Source organism: Montipora foliosa, chromosome 7 (genome assembly GCF_036669935.1).
Source record: "Montipora foliosa isolate CH-2021 chromosome 7, ASM3666993v2, whole genome shotgun sequence".
NCBI classification, from domain to species: domain Eukaryota; kingdom Metazoa; phylum Cnidaria; class Anthozoa; order Scleractinia; family Acroporidae; genus Montipora; species Montipora foliosa.
This window is the reverse complement of record NC_090875.1, coordinates 609,020-626,163: the sequence shown is the minus strand read 5'-3', so window position 1 is coordinate 626,163 and position 17,144 is coordinate 609,020. Positions and strand designations below refer to the sequence as shown.

At 51.1% G+C, this 17,144-nt stretch overlaps 8 non-coding genes across 8 annotated transcripts; 6 read left to right on the top strand and 2 right to left on the bottom strand.

The window, feature by feature from the left end:
- The first annotated feature begins 2,970 nt into the window (after positions 1 to 2,970).
- Positions 2,971 to 3,161, top strand: LOC138012137 (U2 spliceosomal RNA). The gene has a single exon (XR_011125001.1). It is a non-coding gene; the product is annotated as a U2 spliceosomal RNA (small nuclear RNA).
- Positions 3,162 to 3,355: 194 nt separating this feature from the next.
- Positions 3,356 to 3,519, top strand: LOC138011936 (U1 spliceosomal RNA). The gene has a single exon (XR_011124837.1). It is a non-coding gene; the product is annotated as a U1 spliceosomal RNA (small nuclear RNA).
- A 976-nt stretch (positions 3,520 to 4,495) lies between these two features.
- LOC138011981 (5S ribosomal RNA) lies at positions 4,496 to 4,614 on the bottom strand. Its single transcript, XR_011124878.1, has one exon. It is a non-coding gene; the product is annotated as a 5S ribosomal RNA (ribosomal RNA).
- A 268-nt stretch (positions 4,615 to 4,882) lies between these two features.
- LOC138012054 (U2 spliceosomal RNA) lies at positions 4,883 to 5,074 on the top strand. The gene has a single exon (XR_011124943.1). It is a non-coding gene; the product is annotated as a U2 spliceosomal RNA (small nuclear RNA).
- Positions 5,075 to 10,712: 5,638 nt separating this feature from the next.
- On the top strand, positions 10,713 to 10,903 carry LOC138012135 (U2 spliceosomal RNA). The gene has a single exon (XR_011125000.1). It is a non-coding gene; the product is annotated as a U2 spliceosomal RNA (small nuclear RNA).
- Positions 10,904 to 11,097: 194 nt separating this feature from the next.
- On the top strand, positions 11,098 to 11,261 carry LOC138011935 (U1 spliceosomal RNA). The gene has a single exon (XR_011124836.1). It is a non-coding gene; the product is annotated as a U1 spliceosomal RNA (small nuclear RNA).
- A 976-nt stretch (positions 11,262 to 12,237) lies between these two features.
- LOC138011968 (5S ribosomal RNA) lies at positions 12,238 to 12,356 on the bottom strand. The gene has a single exon (XR_011124867.1). It is a non-coding gene; the product is annotated as a 5S ribosomal RNA (ribosomal RNA).
- Positions 12,357 to 12,624: 268 nt separating this feature from the next.
- Positions 12,625 to 12,816, top strand: LOC138012052 (U2 spliceosomal RNA). Its single transcript, XR_011124942.1, has one exon. It is a non-coding gene; the product is annotated as a U2 spliceosomal RNA (small nuclear RNA).
- The last annotated feature ends 4,328 nt before the right edge of the window (positions 12,817 to 17,144 follow it).

Here is a 17,144-nt window from a genome sequence, read left to right as displayed (position 1 = left end):
CCGTACTCCTGTTACCATCAGTCTTGACTTGCGATATTATTCCTTGTCCGTTTTCGGATCACTGTGGTGTGGTGCTTTCTTGTAGTGTCCCAGACATTGCTGCTCCTGGGACAGTTTCTGGAAGCTCAACATTTCTGTCCTCAATGATGAGGACTATATCCAGCATATCACTAATTTTTGGTCCGTTTGGAGGCAGTCCATGCTGTCCTTCCCGTCACTAGCTAAGTGGTGGGATAAGGGCAAGAGCCAAATCAAAGGCCTCACAATTAAATATTGCGCTGAGCGCTCGAAAGAAAACATCGCAGTGTCGAGACCTCCTTGGCCGACTAGCTGGGCATCTTAAGAACCGTGTTGATGCCGGTTTCACCTCCTGTGTTGAGCCGTACCATTCTACCCTGTCTGCCCTTGCTGCCCTAGACCTCGAGGCAGCTCGGGGAGCCCAAGTCCGTGCTCGGGCCAATGGGTTGAGGAAGGTGAAACCTCCTCGGCCTTTTTCTTCCGTCTGGAAAAGAAGCGTGCCGCCGACCGACTTATTTCAGCACTTCGATGCGATGATGGCACAGTGGTCTCGAGTTCAAAGGACCTATGCCAGGCTTTTGCTTCCTTTTATTCTAACTTGTTTAGTGCCGAGCCTACTGACGGGGACGTGGCTCTTTCCCTGCTCGACGCCCTCACCTCCACCTTGTCCGCCGACCAGGCTCAACAGTGTGATGGTCCTCTCCAGTCGGAGGAGTGTTATACTGCTTTATGTGGGATGGCTCGAGGCAAGACCCCGGGCTTGGATGGCCTCCCTATGGAGTTTTATGTCAAATTCTGGCCGGTGCTCGGACAGGACCTCGTGCTCGTCCTGAACTCATGTTATGAGGCTGGCACTCTCAGCCTCTCTCAGCGTCGAGGCATCATTTCTCTCATCTTTAAGACGGGTGACCGGCTGAACCCTCGTAACTGGCGGCCAATTTCCCTCCTTAGTGTGGACTACAAGCTCGCTGCCCGCGTCATCGCTGGGCGTCTCCTGAAGGTTATTCATGCCGTGGTGGCTGAGGATCAAACCTGTGGTGTCCCCGGTCGTTATATTGGTGAGAACGTCGCTTATCTCCGAGACATGGTCCATTACGCCACGCAATCCGGGTCTCCTTGTGCCATCCTCTCGCTCGACCAAGAAAAAGCGTTTGATCGCGTTGATTGGTCCTTTCTGCATGCCACCCTCTGCAGAATGGGTTTCCAAACCTCCTTTCTGCGCTGGATCCGCCTTTTCTATAATGCTGTTCAGAGTGCTGTCATTGTTAACGGTCATGTCTCAAACTTTTTCAGTCTCACACGGGGGGTGCGTCAAGGCTGCCCCCTCGCACCTTTGCTGTATGTTATGGTCGCTGAGGTCTTGGCCGCCAATATTCGAGCAAATCCCGCCATTACTGGACCTTTGCTGCCTGGACTGCCCTCACCGCTCTCTCCAATTTCCCAGTACGCGGATGACACATCGCTCATCTTGTCCTCCGATGCCTCCATTAGGGCTGTTTTTGACACCTACACAAGGTATGAGCTTGGTTCTGGATCCAAGCTCAACCTGACAAAGTCTCGCGGCTTGTGGCTGGGGTCTTGGGCTGGCCGAACTGACCCCCCTGTCCCTCTCGACTGGACATCTTCTAAGCTTAAAATCCTCGGAGTCTTCATTGGCCCGCATGACATTGATGAACTAATTGGCGGCCTCGGATAGAGGCTGTGGAACGCGTCCTCTCCTCCTGGCGTCAGCGCTCCTTGTCTTTTCATGGCAAGGCTTTGGTCATCAATTGCCTGGCCCTCGCCAGGGTTTGGTATGTGGCATCCCTGGTCCACATGCCCCCCTGGGTACTTAAAGAACTTAACTCCCTTGTTTTCTCATTCTTCTGGAAAACCAAGCGGGAGCTCGTTGCACGTGCTGTGGTCGTTCAGCCCACATCGCTGGGAGGTTTCTCGGTGGTGGACATTAAGCTCAAGGTTTGGTCGCTTCTGGGTCAGTGGGTCAAACGGTCTACTTTGTCCTCGTCAAGCTGGTCCTCCTTTGTGTCGTACTGGTTTCAATCGTGTTTTGCTGCCTCCTCTCTTGATGTTTTCTCCCGTCCCGCTGCCTTCGACAGGTCCCTGTTACCGCCATTTTACTCCTCTTTGCTTTTGGCCTGGGAGTCGCTTGGTGGCTCTTTTTCCCCCTCCCGGGGAACTTTGGTTTTCGCATCCTCTGACCCTCACGTTGTCGCCTCCGTGGCTTTTTTTCTCTGCCAAAGTCGGTTACCAGTTTCTTTTATCCTGTTCCTCTGTCACACCGCACTGTGTAGTTAAGTTCTTTCCCTCCTTTGGGGACCTTTACTGGTATGATACGTGGCGCCAGTTCCACTTCTTTGATTTTGACCGCTTTGTTGTTGATTTCTCCTGGAAGGTAGCTCATGGTGTGATTTACACTGCTGAGCGTCTTCTCTCTTTTGGTTTATCTGTCTCCTCCGCTTGTTTTTGTGGTCCTGTCGTCGAGTCACTGTCGCATTTGCTCTTTGTGTGTCCCCTTGCTCAAAGTGTTGTTGGTTGGCTACAGTCCCTCCTTTTTCATTTCTCGCCTATGTGTCCTGTGCTTGAGCGTCGCCATTTACTTTTTGGTTTCAATTCCACTGAGCTTCACGCAGTGCCCAAAGTCTTCAGTTACCTGTTGTGTGCCTGTAAGTTTCACATCTGGCTGGCCCGCAATGACTACCGCTTTCGTTCTGTCAACCTGGGGCCCTCGCCGTCATTGAGGGAGCAAAGGCCCGTGTCAAGTTCCACCTCCCCTTGCTCTTCAAGCGTTTTTCAACCCGGAGACGTCGACGTTATTTTGCCCGCCAGTGGGGGGCGGATGGAGTCATCGCCTCTATGTTTCCAACAAGCTCGTTTTTCGCTTCGGGCCACCTGCTTAATTCACCCTCTGTACCACCTGATTTGCTTAGTTTTATTTCGCCTCTGTCGCCTAATACTGGTGACCAATGCCTCAGGCGTTGGATGAGTCTGTCGACTGGTGACCTTTGGTCTGCCATTCACGCTGCTCATCGAGCAGCTCATATATTAAACTGATTTTTGGAACTGGGCCGTGGAAAAGAGGCTTGCCTCGTCCCGGCCACGGGTTGCCTCGGTATAGCACTACCTCCGAGCGTGGCCCACTTCCCTCTGGGGAAGAAATAATCAAGTGAAAGCAGAACAAATGACCAAGCAACCAACCTTCACATTCTCTTCTCTTTTCTAGGTAGCATAGCAGCGAGTGGACAGCACGACACGACAGGACGAGGAGCACGTGACCCCCATTACCACATGGTATGCGCAGACAAGTTGCGTTTTGCGGTTCCGGAGAGGTTGAAAAGGCATACTTACCTGACGCGGGAGGCACTGTGATCAGGGAGGCAGTCCTCTCAAGGTGAGGCTCTTTCATTGCACTTCGATTGGGTTGACCCTTGCGATTACCCCAAATGTGGGTAACTCGAGCGTATAATTTCTGGTAGTGGGGACCTGCGTTCGCGCTAGTCCCCGCACCAAACCCCGGTGGCAAAGTTGGCTAATGGGAAGGTTTGTTGGTAACGTTTCAGGCAGGGCAGGGAAGGAGATGCGGTGGCGGTGTAAGGACTAAGGAAGGTGAGTTGTATTTGTGAATTCCACTGCTGAAATTGTAGGTGAATGTTCCGTACTTGGTGCACTGCAAAACTGTGATTTTATTTCTTTCATTCTTGGCCGTAGAGAGAGCGAGAGGACGTGTTTATTTCAGCCGCATCGATTTCCATCGATAGACGAGTGAGACAAGAAAATGCCAGCGGGTCGAGCTCTTATCCTCGTGCATCGTTTCGAAAACGTAAGTGGATGTGTGTTTGTACTGCTCCATCGCGATAGATTTCTTTTGCGTTGTGTTATGTTGCGTTCTGGAGAGCCCGTTTTGCATTGAGTAACTGAGGACCCGCCAGATCAGTTGGCGTTACATTTCTGTGGCCAACACTTTGTGGTTTCTCTATGTTATCAGTTAATTGGATTGTTATCATAAAAAGTAAATCTTTCATGGTCAGGATAGTGTCTTATCGGCCCTTTGAATACGTACTGTCCGTGTTGAGCAGGGAACAGTAAGACTTTGAAGTGCGCTACGTCACGTAAGTCACGTTTTCGCAGGATCAATGTTGTAGTGTTGTAGCCTTCGTTGTATGCATATCATCCGGGCTAGGTTAACTTCCATCTAATGCATAACAGTGCATGCATTTTTTACTTGTCGTATCCTGTTCTTTGCTCACACGAAAAGATACGTTTCATGTCATAAACGTTGGATTGATAAGATCTCGCGCGCACGCGCTCCCTTGGGAATACAAGTTCCACTTTCTCGTGTGAACTATTTTGTTTTTGTTGTATGTCTCATCTTTGACATATCGTTGGCATGTTGTGTTCAAAAAACCTGGTTTGGAATGTTCTTTCATTAAAGGAAACTGAGATTTTTTGAGATAATCAAGTGTACAGAAGGAAAAAGGGAAGCCTACAACACGGGGTATTCCCAGGCGGTCTCCCATCCAAGTACTAACCCCGCCCGACAGGGCTTAACTTCGGTGATCGGACGAGAACCGGTGTTTTCCCTGTGGTATGGTCGTAGACAAGTAATTCGCCGTGAAAATTAACTTTGTTATAAGGGAAAATAAAAACGAGGTCAGAGCAAGCACAATGTGCATTTGTCCTCTTGCCGTCAACGCAAGTGCCATGCAATGCTGGTCCTGCTGCCCACTGTACAAGGGCGATCGTTGTGTGCGCCTCGCTTTCAGGTTGGCTTTGGGCATTCCTTCCTTGGCACGGATTGTAATCGGACCACCATATCTCGTGGCCATGAGACTGGGAGCACCTTGTCCGCTGTGAGCATTTACGGGCATCGGCTTCTCGGCCTTTTGGCTAAGATCAAGTGTAGTATCTGTTCTTATCAGCTTAATATCTGATACGCTGCTCATCGAGCAGCTCATATATTAAACTGATTTTTGGAACTGGGCCGTGGAAAAGAGGCTTGCCTCGTCCCGGCCACGGGTTGCCTCGGTATAGCACTACCTCCGAGCGTGGCCCACTTCCCTCTGGGGAAGAAATAATCAAGTGAAAGCAGAACAAATGACCAAGCAACCAACCTTCACATTTCTCTTCTCTTTTCTAGGTAGCATAGCAGCGAGTGGACAGCACGACACGACAGGACGAGGAGCACGTGACCCCCATTACCACATGGTATGCGCAGACAAGTTGCGTTTTTGCGGTTCCGGAGAGGTTGAAAAGGCATACTTACCTGACGCGGGTTTTTATTATCTGCCAGGTTCGTGCCTTTCCTTGTGGTACGCGTAAGTTCCGTATTGGAATTGGAGTGTGGGGACAAGCGTTTTTGGGATTTGTGGTAAGATTTTTGATTCCTGAGTTTTACTGGTGACCCTCCTGGGGACTTATGCTTGGCGTCCTGCCATAACCCAGGGTAGCCAGTCTTTCTGTTCCCTTCCTGGGAGCTTTGCTTTCCGGGGGGACTGTTTTTTCTCTTTTTCCCTTTTCATCATGCCTCTTGCGGCCTTTAAGAGGACAGTAGTCCTCGACCTTTCCGATGTTCCAACCTCTGTTCCCAGGGCGGAACTTGTTACAGCCATCAAGGGAAAGTTCACCCCCTTTGTGATTGACAGTATTCAGTTTGTTCCCGTAAAACTGGTTCAGATTACTTTCGCTGACCCAAAATGTAAAAATATTGTTGAAGGTTATGATTTTGTCACTTTAGCTGGTGCTAAGTGCAAAGTCATGTATGCTGGGCCTCGAGCTCAAAATGTTATGTTGTATCACTATCCCTTTGAGGAGAGTGATGATCGCCTCCGGCCCTACTTTTCCTCGTACGGGAAGGTGGAGACGATAAGGCACCAGCATTACCCGGGTGACCCTGCAATCTGCACTGGAGCCCGTATCATCAAAATGGTTCGTTCTGGCCGGATCCCTCGTAATCTGGACATTGCTGGATATAAATGTAAGGTGTGGTATGTGGGTCAGCCGGCCGAATGTGATATCTGTCGTGGGGAACACCTCACCAAAAACTGTGACTTGCGCGGGAAGTGCCGCAGGTGTCGGGAGCCTGGTCACATGGCCAGGGATTGCCCAACCCCCCCAATGCCTGGGGGAACCCACCATCTTCGCCTGCGACCCCCGCCCATCCGTCCGCTTCACTTGTTGTTGGTGCCACTCCCCCGGAGTCGCTGCCTCCCCTCCTGGATGTCAGTTCTGGTCCTGAGGACCTTCCCACTTCTCCTGCAAGCTCTGACCATGAGGACTCTGGGGACGAGGGGGTAACCCTTCGTCCTCCTGCCCCCACGCAACCTGGTATTTCAAGTTGGGGTTCCCACACCGACCTCAGGGACAATGAGTTATCCCCCCTGGTACTCCACCCATGGCCTCTCCTGCCACCAGTAAATGTTAAGGAGGGTGCGGCCCTCCCTAAAACGGTAATGGTGGGTCCTCGACGCGCGTGCAGGTGGCTGCCTCCCCCGCCGCTGCGTCTGATGGTTTGGCTGCGCCACAGAGTAATACAATGTTAACACTAGTAGTAACGTAGTTGGTGTAATGGACAATACTACTATAGTTAATGGAAAAGAAATGGAAATGGATAATAGTAATAATGTAGTTACTGGAAAAGAAATGACAAATAATGCTGTAGTTAATGGAAAAGAAATGGAAATGGATAATAGTAATAATGGAAAAGAAATGGATACGAATGATAATGAACTAGTTAATGAGACTGAATACAGTCAAAGTATATTTAGTGACGATGACCCTTTAACGGGCATCAATGTAACCCCTGTAAATACCCCACAGGTTCTATCTCTGTCTCCCGTAATGGTTAACGAGGTCGAGCTGACTGATTCACCAGTCACTAAGCGTGGACTTTCGGATGTTGAGGCTTCCTCTGATGATCAGGTCAAGTCTAAGAAGAAAGCGAAGAAACCTCTTCCTGGTTCTGCGGTCCCCGGCCGCTCGAAGTCTGGAAAGGGCAGGGAGTCTGGGAGGGCTGTTCATTCTGGCCTTCCCTCCTTGGCTCCCCCTGCCCCGGTTCGGAGCCGTCGCTCCTAGTTGTGCTGTCTCTCTCTTTCTTCTCAGTTATGGCTCTCTCTATCCTCTCCTTAAACACCAATGGTCTCAGGGACTCGTCCAAGCGCGCTGGTGTTCTGCACTGGTTACGTTCCTTTCCTCAGGTCCCTGACATTGTCTGCCTACAAGAGGGCCCACTGCTCTTCAGACAGTGAATGTCAGTCTGGTTTCGTTCATCTGGTTTTAATGCAGTTGCTTCTGTTGGCTCTGCACACTCTTGTGGTTGCATCATTTTATTCCGCCCCACGGTCACCCTTACGAGCTCTTGGTGTGACACCGCTGGGCGTGTTGTTTTTTGCCACTTTACCCATTCTGGGCACCCGTTTCGTATCTGCTGTCTCTACGCCCCCAATCGCAACCCAGCCCGTGACGACTTCCTGGACGACGTCTCGTCTTGGGTTGATCCCACCTATCCGACCTTCCTTGCCGGGGACTTTAACACTGTGTTCGACCGCGCCCTCGATCGTCGGGGCTCCAATGTCTCTGACACTTCCCGCGAAAGTACTGCTACCTTAAAACGTCTTTTTGACTCCTGCTGTTGTCTGGACATTTGGAGGCACCTGCATCCTTCCGATTCTGCCTTCTCTTGGACTCGCTCAGACGGCCTTATGGCCTCCCGTATTGATCTCATTGGTGCCCCGTACTCCTGTTACCATCAGTCTTGACTTGCGATATTATTCCTTGTCCGTTTTCGGATCACTGTGGTGTGGTGCTTTCTTGTAGTGTCCCAGACATTGCTGCTCCTGGGACAGTTTCTGGAAGCTCAACATTTCTGTCCTCAATGATGAGGACTATATCCAGCATATCACTAATTTTTGGTCCGTTTGGAGGCAGTCCATGCTGTCCTTCCCGTCACTAGCTAAGTGGTGGGATAAGGGCAAGAGCCAAATCAAAGGCCTCACAATTAAATATTGCGCTGAGCGCTCGAAAGAAAACATCGCAGTGTCGAGACCTCCTTGGCCGACTAGCTGGGCATCTTAAGAACCGTGTTGATGCCGGTTTCACCTCCTGTGTTGAGCCGTACCATTCTACCCTGTCTGCCCTTGCTGCCCTAGACCTCGAGGCAGCTCGGGGAGCCCAAGTCCGTGCTCGGGCCAATGGGTTGAGGAAGGTGAAACCTCCTCGGCCTTTTTCTTCCGTCTGGAAAAGAAGCGTGCCGCCGACCGACTTATTTCAGCACTTCGATGCGATGATGGCACAGTGGTCTCGAGTTCAAAGGACCTATGCCAGGCTTTTGCTTCCTTTTATTCTAACTTGTTTAGTGCCGAGCCTACTGACGGGGACGTGGCTCTTTCCCTGCTCGACGCCCTCACCTCCACCTTGTCCGCCGACCAGGCTCAACAGTGTGATGGTCCTCTCCAGTCGGAGGAGTGTTATACTGCTTTATGTGGGATGGCTCGAGGCAAGACCCCGGGCTTGGATGGCCTCCCTATGGAGTTTTATGTCAAATTCTGGCCGGTGCTCGGACAGGACCTCGTGCTCGTCCTGAACTCATGTTATGAGGCTGGCACTCTCAGCCTCTCTCAGCGTCGAGGCATCATTTCTCTCATCTTTAAGACGGGTGACCGGCTGAACCCTCGTAACTGGCGGCCAATTTCCCTCCTTAGTGTGGACTACAAGCTCGCTGCCCGCGTCATCGCTGGGCGTCTCCTGAAGGTTATTCATGCCGTGGTGGCTGAGGATCAAACCTGTGGTGTCCCCGGTCGTTATATTGGTGAGAACGTCGCTTATCTCCGAGACATGGTCCATTACGCCACGCAATCCGGGTCTCCTTGTGCCATCCTCTCGCTCGACCAAGAAAAAGCGTTTGATCGCGTTGATTGGTCCTTTCTGCATGCCACCCTCTGCAGAATGGGTTTCCAAACCTCCTTTCTGCGCTGGATCCGCCTTTTCTATAATGCTGTTCAGAGTGCTGTCATTGTTAACGGTCATGTCTCAAACTTTTTCAGTCTCACACGGGGGGTGCGTCAAGGCTGCCCCCTCGCACCTTTGCTGTATGTTATGGTCGCTGAGGTCTTGGCCGCCAATATTCGAGCAAATCCCGCCATTACTGGACCTTTGCTGCCTGGACTGCCCTCACCGCTCTCTCCAATTTCCCAGTACGCGGATGACACATCGCTCATCTTGTCCTCCGATGCCTCCATTAGGGCTGTTTTTGACACCTACACAAGGTATGAGCTTGGTTCTGGATCCAAGCTCAACCTGACAAAGTCTCGCGGCTTGTGGCTGGGGTCTTGGGCTGGCCGAACTGACCCCCCTGTCCCTCTCGACTGGACATCTTCTAAGCTTAAAATCCTCGGAGTCTTCATTGGCCCGCATGACATTGATGAACTAATTGGCGGCCTCGGATAGAGGCTGTGGAACGCGTCCTCTCCTCCTGGCGTCAGCGCTCCTTGTCTTTTCATGGCAAGGCTTTGGTCATCAATTGCCTGGCCCTCGCCAGGGTTTGGTATGTGGCATCCCTGGTCCACATGCCCCCCTGGGTACTTAAAGAACTTAACTCCCTTGTTTTCTCATTCTTCTGGAAAACCAAGCGGGAGCTCGTTGCACGTGCTGTGGTCGTTCAGCCCACATCGCTGGGAGGTTTCTCGGTGGTGGACATTAAGCTCAAGGTTTGGTCGCTTCTGGGTCAGTGGGTCAAACGGTCTACTTTGTCCTCGTCAAGCTGGTCCTCCTTTGTGTCGTACTGGTTTCAATCGTGTTTTGCTGCCTCCTCTCTTGATGTTTTCTCCCGTCCCGCTGCCTTCGACAGGTCCCTGTTACCGCCATTTTACTCCTCTTTGCTTTTGGCCTGGGAGTCGCTTGGTGGCTCTTTTTCCCCCTCCCGGGGAACTTTGGTTTTCGCATCCTCTGACCCTCACGTTGTCGCCTCCGTGGCTTTTTTTCTCTGCCAAAGTCGGTTACCAGTTTCTTTTATCCTGTTCCTCTGTCACACCGCACTGTGTAGTTAAGTTCTTTCCCTCCTTTGGGGACCTTTACTGGTATGATACGTGGCGCCAGTTCCACTTCTTTGATTTTGACCGCTTTGTTGTTGATTTCTCCTGGAAGGTAGCTCATGGTGTGATTTACACTGCTGAGCGTCTTCTCTCTTTTGGTTTATCTGTCTCCTCCGCTTGTTTTTGTGGTCCTGTCGTCGAGTCACTGTCGCATTTGCTCTTTGTGTGTCCCCTTGCTCAAAGTGTTGTTGGTTGGCTACAGTCCCTCCTTTTTCATTTCTCGCCTATGTGTCCTGTGCTTGAGCGTCGCCATTTACTTTTTGGTTTCAATTCCACTGAGCTTCACGCAGTGCCCAAAGTCTTCAGTTACCTGTTGTGTGCCTGTAAGTTTCACATCTGGCTGGCCCGCAATGACTACCGCTTTCGTTCTGTCAACCTGGGGCCCTCGCCGTCATTGAGGGAGCAAAGGCCCGTGTCAAGTTCCACCTCCCCTTGCTCTTCAAGCGTTTTTCAACCCGGAGACGTCGACGTTATTTTGCCCGCCAGTGGGGGGCGGATGGAGTCATCGCCTCTATGTTTCCAACAAGCTCGTTTTTCGCTTCGGGCCACCTGCTTAATTCACCCTCTGTACCACCTGATTTGCTTAGTTTTATTTCGCCTCTGTCGCCTAATACTGGTGACCAATGCCTCAGGCGTTGGATGAGTCTGTCGACTGGTGACCTTTGGTCTGCCATTCACGCTGCTCATCGAGCAGCTCATATATTAAACTGATTTTTGGAACTGGGCCGTGGAAAAGAGGCTTGCCTCGTCCCGGCCACGGGTTGCCTCGGTATAGCACTACCTCCGAGCGTGGCCCACTTCCCTCTGGGGAAGAAATAATCAAGTGAAAGCAGAACAAATGACCAAGCAACCAACCTTCACATTCTCTTCTCTTTTCTAGGTAGCATAGCAGCGAGTGGACAGCACGACACGACAGGACGAGGAGCACGTGACCCCCATTACCACATGGTATGCGCAGACAAGTTGCGTTTTGCGGTTCCGGAGAGGTTGAAAAGGCATACTTACCTGACGCGGGAGGCACTGTGATCAGGGAGGCAGTCCTCTCAAGGTGAGGCTCTTTCATTGCACTTCGATTGGGTTGACCCTTGCGATTACCCCAAATGTGGGTAACTCGAGCGTATAATTTCTGGTAGTGGGGACCTGCGTTCGCGCTAGTCCCCGCACCAAACCCCGGTGGCAAAGTTGGCTAATGGGAAGGTTTGTTGGTAACGTTTCAGGCAGGGCAGGGAAGGAGATGCGGTGGCGGTGTAAGGACTAAGGAAGGTGAGTTGTATTTGTGAATTCCACTGCTGAAATTGTAGGTGAATGTTCCGTACTTGGTGCACTGCAAAACTGTGATTTTATTTCTTTCATTCTTGGCCGTAGAGAGAGCGAGAGGACGTGTTTATTTCAGCCGCATCGATTTCCATCGATAGACGAGTGAGACAAGAAAATGCCAGCGGGTCGAGCTCTTATCCTCGTGCATCGTTTCGAAAACGTAAGTGGATGTGTGTTTGTACTGCTCCATCGCGATAGATTTCTTTTGCGTTGTGTTATGTTGCGTTCTGGAGAGCCCGTTTTGCATTGAGTAACTGAGGACCCGCCAGATCAGTTGGCGTTACATTTCTGTGGCCAACACTTTGTGGTTTCTCTATGTTATCAGTTAATTGGATTGTTATCATAAAAAGTAAATCTTTCATGGTCAGGATAGTGTCTTATCGGCCCTTTGAATACGTACTGTCCGTGTTGAGCAGGGAACAGTAAGACTTTGAAGTGCGCTACGTCACGTAAGTCACGTTTTCGCAGGATCAATGTTGTAGTGTTGTAGCCTTCGTTGTATGCATATCATCCGGGCTAGGTTAACTTCCATCTAATGCATAACAGTGCATGCATTTTTTACTTGTCGTATCCTGTTCTTTGCTCACACGAAAAGATACGTTTCATGTCATAAACGTTGGATTGATAAGATCTCGCGCGCACGCGCTCCCTTGGGAATACAAGTTCCACTTTCTCGTGTGAACTATTTTGTTTTTGTTGTATGTCTCATCTTTGACATATCGTTGGCATGTTGTGTTCAAAAAACCTGGTTTGGAATGTTCTTTCATTAAAGGAAACTGAGATTTTTTGAGATAATCAAGTGTACAGAAGGAAAAAGGGAAGCCTACAACACGGGGTATTCCCAGGCGGTCTCCCATCCAAGTACTAACCCCGCCCGACAGGGCTTAACTTCGGTGATCGGACGAGAACCGGTGTTTTCCCTGTGGTATGGTCGTAGACAAGTAATTCGCCGTGAAAATTAACTTTGTTATAAGGGAAAATAAAAACGAGGTCAGAGCAAGCACAATGTGCATTTGTCCTCTTGCCGTCAACGCAAGTGCCATGCAATGCTGGTCCTGCTGCCCACTGTACAAGGGCGATCGTTGTGTGCGCCTCGCTTTCAGGTTGGCTTTGGGCATTCCTTCCTTGGCACGGATTGTAATCGGACCACCATATCTCGTGGCCATGAGACTGGGAGCACCTTGTCCGCTGTGAGCATTTACGGGCATCGGCTTCTCGGCCTTTTGGCTAAGATCAAGTGTAGTATCTGTTCTTATCAGCTTAATATCTGATACGCTGCTCATCGAGCAGCTCATATATTAAACTGATTTTTGGAACTGGGCCGTGGAAAAGAGGCTTGCCTCGTCCCGGCCACGGGTTGCCTCGGTATAGCACTACCTCCGAGCGTGGCCCACTTCCCTCTGGGGAAGAAATAATCAAGTGAAAGCAGAACAAATGACCAAGCAACCAACCTTCACATTTCTCTTCTCTTTTCTAGGTAGCATAGCAGCGAGTGGACAGCACGACACGACAGGACGAGGAGCACGTGACCCCCATTACCACATGGTATGCGCAGACAAGTTGCGTTTTTGCGGTTCCGGAGAGGTTGAAAAGGCATACTTACCTGACGCGGGTTTTTATTATCTGCCAGGTTCGTGCCTTTCCTTGTGGTACGCGTAAGTTCCGTATTGGAATTGGAGTGTGGGGACAAGCGTTTTTGGGATTTGTGGTAAGATTTTTGATTCCTGAGTTTTACTGGTGACCCTCCTGGGGACTTATGCTTGGCGTCCTGCCATAACCCAGGGTAGCCAGTCTTTCTGTTCCCTTCCTGGGAGCTTTGCTTTCCGGGGGGACTGTTTTTTCTCTTTTTCCCTTTTCATCATGCCTCTTGCGGCCTTTAAGAGGACAGTAGTCCTCGACCTTTCCGATGTTCCAACCTCTGTTCCCAGGGCGGAACTTGTTACAGCCATCAAGGGAAAGTTCACCCCCTTTGTGATTGACAGTATTCAGTTTGTTCCCGTAAAACTGGTTCAGATTACTTTCGCTGACCCAAAATGTAAAAATATTGTTGAAGGTTATGATTTTGTCACTTTAGCTGGTGCTAAGTGCAAAGTCATGTATGCTGGGCCTCGAGCTCAAAATGTTATGTTGTATCACTATCCCTTTGAGGAGAGTGATGATCGCCTCCGGCCCTACTTTTCCTCGTACGGGAAGGTGGAGACGATAAGGCACCAGCATTACCCGGGTGACCCTGCAATCTGCACTGGAGCCCGTATCATCAAAATGGTTCGTTCTGGCCGGATCCCTCGTAATCTGGACATTGCTGGATATAAATGTAAGGTGTGGTATGTGGGTCAGCCGGCCGAATGTGATATCTGTCGTGGGGAACACCTCACCAAAAACTGTGACTTGCGCGGGAAGTGCCGCAGGTGTCGGGAGCCTGGTCACATGGCCAGGGATTGCCCAACCCCCCCAATGCCTGGGGGAACCCACCATCTTCGCCTGCGACCCCCGCCCATCCGTCCGCTTCACTTGTTGTTGGTGCCACTCCCCCGGAGTCGCTGCCTCCCCTCCTGGATGTCAGTTCTGGTCCTGAGGACCTTCCCACTTCTCCTGCAAGCTCTGACCATGAGGACTCTGGGGACGAGGGGGTAACCCTTCGTCCTCCTGCCCCCACGCAACCTGGTATTTCAAGTTGGGGTTCCCACACCGACCTCAGGGACAATGAGTTATCCCCCCTGGTACTCCACCCATGGCCTCTCCTGCCACCAGTAAATGTTAAGGAGGGTGCGGCCCTCCCTAAAACGGTAATGGTGGGTCCTCGACGCGCGTGCAGGTGGCTGCCTCCCCCGCCGCTGCGTCTGATGGTTTGGCTGCGCCACAGAGTAATACAATGTTAACACTAGTAGTAACGTAGTTGGTGTAATGGACAATACTACTATAGTTAATGGAAAAGAAATGGAAATGGATAATAGTAATAATGTAGTTACTGGAAAAGAAATGACAAATAATGCTGTAGTTAATGGAAAAGAAATGGAAATGGATAATAGTAATAATGGAAAAGAAATGGATACGAATGATAATGAACTAGTTAATGAGACTGAATACAGTCAAAGTATATTTAGTGACGATGACCCTTTAACGGGCATCAATGTAACCCCTGTAAATACCCCACAGGTTCTATCTCTGTCTCCCGTAATGGTTAACGAGGTCGAGCTGACTGATTCACCAGTCACTAAGCGTGGACTTTCGGATGTTGAGGCTTCCTCTGATGATCAGGTCAAGTCTAAGAAGAAAGCGAAGAAACCTCTTCCTGGTTCTGCGGTCCCCGGCCGCTCGAAGTCTGGAAAGGGCAGGGAGTCTGGGAGGGCTGTTCATTCTGGCCTTCCCTCCTTGGCTCCCCCTGCCCCGGTTCGGAGCCGTCGCTCCTAGTTGTGCTGTCTCTCTCTTTCTTCTCAGTTATGGCTCTCTCTATCCTCTCCTTAAACACCAATGGTCTCAGGGACTCGTCCAAGCGCGCTGGTGTTCTGCACTGGTTACGTTCCTTTCCTCAGGTCCCTGACATTGTCTGCCTACAAGAGGGCCCACTGCTCTTCAGACAGTGAATGTCAGTCTGGTTTCGTTCATCTGGTTTTAATGCAGTTGCTTCTGTTGGCTCTGCACACTCTTGTGGTTGCATCATTTTATTCCGCCCCACGGTCACCCTTACGAGCTCTTGGTGTGACACCGCTGGGCGTGTTGTTTTTTGCCACTTTACCCATTCTGGGCACCCGTTTCGTATCTGCTGTCTCTACGCCCCCAATCGCAACCCAGCCCGTGACGACTTCCTGGACGACGTCTCGTCTTGGGTTGATCCCACCTATCCGACCTTCCTTGCCGGGGACTTTAACACTGTGTTCGACCGCGCCCTCGATCGTCGGGGCTCCAATGTCTCTGACACTTCCCGCGAAAGTACTGCTACCTTAAAACGTCTTTTTGACTCCTGCTGTTGTCTGGACATTTGGAGGCACCTGCATCCTTCCGATTCTGCCTTCTCTTGGACTCGCTCAGACGGCCTTATGGCCTCCCGTATTGATCTCATTGGTGCCCCGTACTCCTGTTACCATCAGTCTTGACTTGCGATATTATTCCTTGTCCGTTTTCGGATCACTGTGGTGTGGTGCTTTCTTGTAGTGTCCCAGACATTGCTGCTCCTGGGACAGTTTCTGGAAGCTCAACATTTCTGTCCTCAATGATGAGGACTATATCCAGCATATCACTAATTTTTGGTCCGTTTGGAGGCAGTCCATGCTGTCCTTCCCGTCACTAGCTAAGTGGTGGGATAAGGGCAAGAGCCAAATCAAAGGCCTCACAATTAAATATTGCGCTGAGCGCTCGAAAGAAAACATCGCAGTGTCGAGACCTCCTTGGCCGACTAGCTGGGCATCTTAAGAACCGTGTTGATGCCGGTTTCACCTCCTGTGTTGAGCCGTACCATTCTACCCTGTCTGCCCTTGCTGCCCTAGACCTCGAGGCAGCTCGGGGAGCCCAAGTCCGTGCTCGGGCCAATGGGTTGAGGAAGGTGAAACCTCCTCGGCCTTTTTCTTCCGTCTGGAAAAGAAGCGTGCCGCCGACCGACTTATTTCAGCACTTCGATGCGATGATGGCACAGTGGTCTCGAGTTCAAAGGACCTATGCCAGGCTTTTGCTTCCTTTTATTCTAACTTGTTTAGTGCCGAGCCTACTGACGGGGACGTGGCTCTTTCCCTGCTCGACGCCCTCACCTCCACCTTGTCCGCCGACCAGGCTCAACAGTGTGATGGTCCTCTCCAGTCGGAGGAGTGTTATACTGCTTTATGTGGGATGGCTCGAGGCAAGACCCCGGGCTTGGATGGCCTCCCTATGGAGTTTTATGTCAAATTCTGGCCGGTGCTCGGACAGGACCTCGTGCTCGTCCTGAACTCATGTTATGAGGCTGGCACTCTCAGCCTCTCTCAGCGTCGAGGCATCATTTCTCTCATCTTTAAGACGGGTGACCGGCTGAACCCTCGTAACTGGCGGCCAATTTCCCTCCTTAGTGTGGACTACAAGCTCGCTGCCCGCGTCATCGCTGGGCGTCTCCTGAAGGTTATTCATGCCGTGGTGGCTGAGGATCAAACCTGTGGTGTCCCCGGTCGTTATATTGGTGAGAACGTCGCTTATCTCCGAGACATGGTCCATTACGCCACGCAATCCGGGTCTCCTTGTGCCATCCTCTCGCTCGACCAAGAAAAAGCGTTTGATCGCGTTGATTGGTCCTTTCTGCATGCCACCCTCTGCAGAATGGGTTTCCAAACCTCCTTTCTGCGCTGGATCCGCCTTTTCTATAATGCTGTTCAGAGTGCTGTCATTGTTAACGGTCATGTCTCAAACTTTTTCAGTCTCACACGGGGGGTGCGTCAAGGCTGCCCCCTCGCACCTTTGCTGTATGTTATGGTCGCTGAGGTCTTGGCCGCCAATATTCGAGCAAATCCCGCCATTACTGGACCTTTGCTGCCTGGACTGCCCTCACCGCTCTCTCCAATTTCCCAGTACGCGGATGACACATCGCTCATCTTGTCCTCCGATGCCTCCATTAGGGCTGTTTTTGACACCTACACAAGGTATGAGCTTGGTTCTGGATCCAAGCTCAACCTGACAAAGTCTCGCGGCTTGTGGCTGGGGTCTTGGGCTGGCCGAACTGACCCCCCTGTCCCTCTCGACTGGACATCTTCTAAGCTTAAAATCCTC